The sequence below is a fragment of the Anser anser genome, assembly GCF_964211835.1.
Source record: "Anser anser genome assembly, chromosome: 14".
Taxonomy (NCBI): Eukaryota; Metazoa; Chordata; class Aves; order Anseriformes; family Anatidae; genus Anser; species Anser anser.
In genome coordinates this window covers 17,224,746-17,231,243 of record NC_139735.1, presented here as the reverse complement: position 1 = coordinate 17,231,243, position 6,498 = coordinate 17,224,746, and the positions used below count along the sequence as shown (strand labels likewise).

Here is a 6,498-nt window from a genome sequence, read left to right as displayed (position 1 = left end):
AGAAGTGTTCCAAACTTCTGCCCTTCCCTTGAAGATGCTTTGTTTTTCCCTTATGAAAACTCAAAGAACTTCTCTAAAGAATTATGTAGTTAGTATTTGAGTTACAGGAAATATCTGAAATAAATTCTTTAGATTGCATTGTACTTTGAACTGTGACATTTCTGCCTTCCATCACACATCAAGCTTTAATGAACAATTATACCTTTCCTCAGAAATATGTCTAGGTTTGGAGTTAATAGATGTGTATGACTGACTGTCAGCTATGAGTTCTACTGGCAACATTTTCACCAAGTAAGCTTTTTGAAATGTTGTGTTTGATTCTTCATTGATTTGAAGTATCCAAAAAGTTTTATTCTCATTGGTTCATTACAGCAGTGGAGATTTCAGAAACATATTAATTGTTGATTTGTTTTATGGTTTTGTGAATAATGAGGATGAGTGAGCAACATACATCAGGTCTTTGAATTAGACATTTATTCCAAATGTATATATAAATGCAGTAATTAGACCTAGCAATCTGCACTGAACCTTCTCATTTTCCTAGTATACTATAGATTTTAGCTTAAAACAAAACAAAACAAAAAAAAAACACTTTATGTTCATGCATTTGTCATGGAGAAGTGATAATTGAGCATATTCTGATGAAAGTTGTTCTAAATACCACCCTGTCTCCATGCAGTGATGGATAATATGTGAACAAAGACACCAATTTCTAAGCAGAATATTCACATTAGAAACATTTTAAATCACCATAATAATTTATTATTCTTTAGTGAAATACATAATTGGTCAAAGTTGCTACAGACAGTATAGTATAGTTGCTCTACAAAATGTAGAGTGACTCTAATAGAGAAGCAGTCCAATAATATATTTGCTTATTTTAGATGTTCTTTAACCATAAGACTTCATTCAGTCCCTGCAGAACTCCCCAAAACAGCTAGAAGGTATTTCCCAAAACTGTATTTCATCTCAGGGTCCAGACTGTAAATAAGGACATGAAATAGTATTAGCATCTGTCTATGAGCTACACCGGCCATTGGCTGCATTTTGTACTGCTGACCAGAGGCTGAACCAGCCAATATTCACCCACTTCATCATCCATTTACCCAGTCCACATCTCACCAGTGTGGCTACAAGGAGAATTTGAGATACTTTGTTAAAAGCTCTTTCTCATCTCTCTGCCCCCGGTCACCTTCAGTCCTATTCCTGCCTCTCGTGTCAATAGTTTGACGATAGCTTGTGGTTCCAGTTACCTAAATAGAAATGCAGTAGGATGTTTTCAGATGTTTTGATGTTTTCAGATGTTTTGAGGCTTCCTTGGCTATGCTTAGATCGGTGGAGGCAAAAATAGCAGACTAGAAGGATCATGCTGAATGAAGATTCAGAGCTCTAGATGAAGTCCAAATGCCATCCTCATGGGCCACTGTGTGGTATAGGCATGCATAACCTTAAGAATGAACAGGCACAATTCAAAAAGCCTGGTCAAACAGATACTTTACAGTTGCAGGGCGGGAGTTTTTCTTGTAATTTTTTTCCATTTTCTAAGTAGTCTGTCAATTTACTCTGAAGCATCAGGTTTGTCTACAAATGTTGTCTTTGTAGAGAAAGAACATACCTTGAGTTATACTAGCATATATTACCAGCTTCCTATTTAAACTAGTTAGGGAAGAAGTGGGATGGAATTCCAAAGTTAAGTTTTGTTTTGTTTTGTTTTTTTTTCTTCCAGAAGATCTGCCACTGCACTCATGTTCTTGCAAACCTGCATAATCTTTTTCACAAGTTACATGGCTATGAATATTTAAACATAAAGTAATATTTTAAACTTTTTAGACCACGCAGTACTGTAGACTGTAGGATGATTTTTGTATAAGCTTTTACTTCATGCTTCAGCAGTACATAGTTTAGTAAGAAGCTAATAATGTATAACAATGTTATACAAAATTAATGCAATAAAACATTGGAACAAATTGTCCTGCCTATGTACAATTAAGAACAGCAACTTTCAGAATTTTAATGCTGTTAGAGAGGAGGGCTTGTTAGTTCTACCTAAACTTGCCTATAAGCCTCCTGATTTGTAATGTATATACATCCAAAAAATCAACAGTGCATTTAACCAGACAAAAGCAGGAATAAATAATATAATAAAGAATGACAATGGTAACTATGGAATCTATAATAATTTATTTTTTAGGTGGTTAGTTTGACTTTTATTTATTTATTAATAAGGTTACTGAAATGTTTTTGGTAAGGACATTCAGTGTTTTGTCTTTCTGGTATTTACAATGGAGAGTCATGTACTTGGTTCAGGTTTGTTAATGTTATGCTTCTCATTTTGAAACAAATTACAAAAATGCTCATGGAGGGGGGATTATCTTCTTTTATACCTTCTTTATCAACAAAGCTTTCTTATGCATTCTGAATCAATCATTATGCAGCAACTCAAGCAAATCCACTGCACTTAAATGTCAACATGATCACAAAGAAAAAAATCAAGAGTGAATGCTGGGAAAAAAAAAAAAAAAAAAACAGGCCCGTAACTATGCATACATAATATCTCTGAGAGTCTGACTGCGGACATACTTTAAATACCCAATTTATAATTCACAGTGAATTTTTGTGATTAGTTTCTGAAGTTCCTTTTAAAGTCACTATTTCTCCTGCACTACTTTATGTTTGACTCTTTACAATCACATGTTGACATTTCTGTCTATTGTGTTTGATCCACGTGAAAAACATAAACATGGTTTCACATCTTCCTTTGGGGACTTTATTTCCTAATCACATTTAAGAGAAATTTTTGTCAAATTGAAAAATGTCAAAACAGTTCACGTGTCTAATCATTTAAAGTTGTCCTGCACATTAGTGTCCTGCTTCTAACAGAAAAGAATCCATAAGACACTTTTAAGATTATTTGTCTTCTTCTGCGGATTCAGAGGAAACAGAACAGCTTCCTGCGGCATGTGTTCACTTACCTGAAATGACTTTTGGACATACCAACTTCTGAAACTGGCAGTTACCATCTATCACGCCGCCTTTGAACAACCTTGACATTTGCAATTGGTACTGGCAAGCATCATGCGCACAGCTGACCAATATCAGCTTTCCTGAGAAATAGGTAGCACAGGGATAAATGCTAGGAAAGTCATAAGTGGGGTGGCCACTTTAGAAAGCAGAATGAAAAAACTTATCTTAAACATAGCTTGTTTATATTTCTACCATAGAAAATTTTTGCACGTTTGCACATAAAAATCAGATGGCATTGTTCATATTGGGAATATTTATGAATAGATTTATATCACAGTCTACTAAATAATGAATCTCAGATCACTTTGCAATTTACTATTTTAGAGTCTATCAGTGACAAAGTTCAGTAAAGGACTCCCATAATCAAAGCCTGTAATGAAACCTCTACAGAACTTCTCTCCACAGGAAAATTGGAAAGTGGGGAACTATGACAAATGTCAACATGTACTTCTTCAGATAAGAAATCTTTCTGGTTTCGTTGTTGTTTTTCCTAAGAAATATCAGCAAAAATGTGCTAATAAAATATTATATAAATGCATAAAGAGATGAAAATATTTGTTCTGTTAAATATTAGAACTGGACACTCCAGTATAATTCATCTAAATGAATGCACTTTAGCTGGAAATAGGAAACAGTAAGCTGCCTCAGCATCTTTCTCTAGTTCTAAAAATGCCATGTTCATTGTGGAACATTAGGAAATTAATAAAAATTGTTACAAATGATACTCTGAAGCTGATATTTCATTAGGCATGACTTTTTTTATCCTTTAGAAAAAACAAAAAAAAAGTAGATGAATCCGTCAGGGGCAAAGACCAGTAGTCCTTTTTTCCATTTAATGATACTTTAAACTGCACTTGGAGCTTTGCAGTGTATGGGATTTTTTTATTATTTAATGCAAGGGGCAGAGGAAAAGGAATATGAAGGAGCAGATTTTGGTTTGGTTCGATTCTTCTCCTCTCTATCATGTGAATGTATTGTGATGAGTATTCTGCTCAAAGCTCATGTCAAGGTTACTTTTCATGACCACATAGCATGAAGAGAAGTGCTAGCATTACAGACTTTAGGACTGACTAGGATGATATTAAATCAGTGGATCCTGGCTGTACCCAGGCAGAAAACAAGAGTTTTACATGTTGATATGGCCAGACTAAAGTCACATGTGTCAATACTGCCATAATCAAGTAGGTCTTTAGTTTGAGATGGGTGAAATCTGCCTACTTTTGTAAGTCCCATTTGAGATGATTTGAGTGAAAGTTATGGTGCATTTTTTAAAATCCTGTAATTTATTATGAAACTATTTGATGAAACATGAGGCATGGGGCACAGCCAGGAAGCTGGGATGGACAAAATTCAGAGGCTTCCAAGATTATTAATTTCATCATTTCTTTCTCCATTTCTCAAGTAATCAAAGTAATAAAAAACTTATTTTGATACACCTAAAACTGTAATGTTTTGGGCATAAAAACATGAATGAGAGATTTTCATTTACCCTAAGAACTCTGTGGAGCATCAAGATATTACAGAATTATAATAAAATTTTTAGTCCTGTAAAAAAGCACATTACAACAGTTTAATTTGATAATGTGTATGTGGGCTTGCTCTTGCTTTTACAAATACCATACTGTTTTGATAATTTTCAGACACAACTGTGTAATAATTGTATGTCTGGAATGGTTGAAAGCATGAGGCAAATACAGTCTAAGCAGGTTTTCTTAGAATAATTGTATACTGTCACGTTGTGTGATTGCTTACGTGTTACACAAAGTATACAAAACATAAGCAAGCAAGCAGGCATCTTTAATTAAATAAAAGCATTTCTGTGCTGACATTCCTCATTTTCCATGAACTCCAGGAGTGCTTTTTCACGATTCAGTCCATTGTGAATGTTTTCTCCTCTCAAGCATAGCCTTGAAACTAAAAGCAGTGGATATCGTGCTGCAGAGACACTTAACCTAACTCCAGAAGAAGTATAGCTGTTTGCCCAAACACACTGTGCCTATGCTTTGTGTGACTGTATCTTATGCTGTTCCTAGATAGGAGCTGCTATATCCTATAACTTCCTGCACCTGTATTTATTAATTCAGGAAACTGTGGTGTACAGTGTTGTCAAGTGTCAGCCATGCCTGCCAAGGCTCATGGTGTCCACCTCTGTTCTTTATGCCCATTTGACCAGAGGAGAATTGGCTGGCTGCAAATTCTTGCTTCCCCAGAGTGTTTCAGGAGAGTCAGAGTAGTCAGCATTTGTCAATAAATGGGCACTGCTGCTTAAAATGAAGTTAAAACTGGATCAGAACAGATAGCGCAAACTCCTGGGTTTACTGTTGTACAAACTCCTATTCAGGAATTTATACATTAGGTTTAAATAGTTTGAAATTTGACTTTGCAAAATTTTGGAAGGAACTTCTGTAATTGTATATAGAACAGCACAGCTTTTATACAATGTTGTAGAATTTTTTATCAATCTTAAATGCATCTTTAAAAATATAAACGTAATCAACACAATCTATTCTTTAAACTTAAGTGAATGCCAGGTCAGGGATTTGCATACATTCAGTTTCACTACTTTTAAATCAGCATAAATTTTTACATTGGTGCAACTTCATGCATGAGTTAGATTTCTTAGCTCATCTGTAAAACTTGAATTCAAGACACCATGGACTTCAATCACTAAAATGTTTCGGCTCATGCAAAATATGTTTCAAAAGGACTAGCTGTAAAGACAAAGGAGGTGAGTAGTTCTTTCAGTCTAATTCTTTAGCAAGACAGTCTTTCAGATTGAAGCTTGGAAATTTATTGAGCATAGGCTTGAACCTAGGCTTAAACCAACCTTGCCGACTGTCTCTGCTTTCTGAAAGCAAGCCAATATTCAGATTCTTGATTTTCAGTAAAATGTAGAATGAAAAATCTGACATCACTTCAGTGAGAGTCAAAACGGATGCCTGTCTGTAGTACAGCTGGAATTGGGTATGCTGTGTCTCCAAGTAGCCCACCACATCTTCCTTGCAGAAGACAAAACTGACTTGCAGAGTGAGGCTGTGTGAAGCTTCTGTTCCCAGCTGGCACAAGAACTCTTTGGAGTAGATTCGCTTTATTTCTTCTTTGATAAAATTGGAATTGTGACATTGACTTTCGCAGAGAATTGTGAGGATAAATGCACTAAAGGTTTTAGGTGCTCAGAAAATTTAATGGAGGAGGTTGTCTAAATACCCAGGAAAGAATCAGTGAAATCAATCTATTAGGACATACTTAACAGTAGCTTACAATGGATAATTATCTATTGCTTCACTGCTACTGGGCAATTACATTGCCAGTAAACTAAATTATTCCATCTGTGGGTTATGTGTCTCTAGGATATTCAGTTAATTACATTACAGTATATTTTTACTCATGTGAAGCAGAAATACCTAGTGATTACAAGACTAAATTGTGAATTTGAAGGTGTGGTATAGATACACCTCGTTGCATGATGCCTTC

General features: G+C 35.1%; 2 protein-coding genes across 26 annotated transcripts in view; both read left to right on the top strand.

The window, feature by feature from the left end:
* The window catches only part of TENM2 (teneurin transmembrane protein 2), a 1,465,234-nt gene that overhangs the window by 99,740 nt on the left and 1,358,996 nt on the right, over window positions 1-6,498 (top strand). The gene's annotated exons all lie outside the window — the stretch shown is intronic.
* LOC310881738 (uncharacterized protein) overlaps window positions 1-6,498 on the top strand; it is a 796,919-nt gene that overhangs the window by 701,055 nt on the left and 89,366 nt on the right. The gene's annotated exons all lie outside the window — the stretch shown is intronic.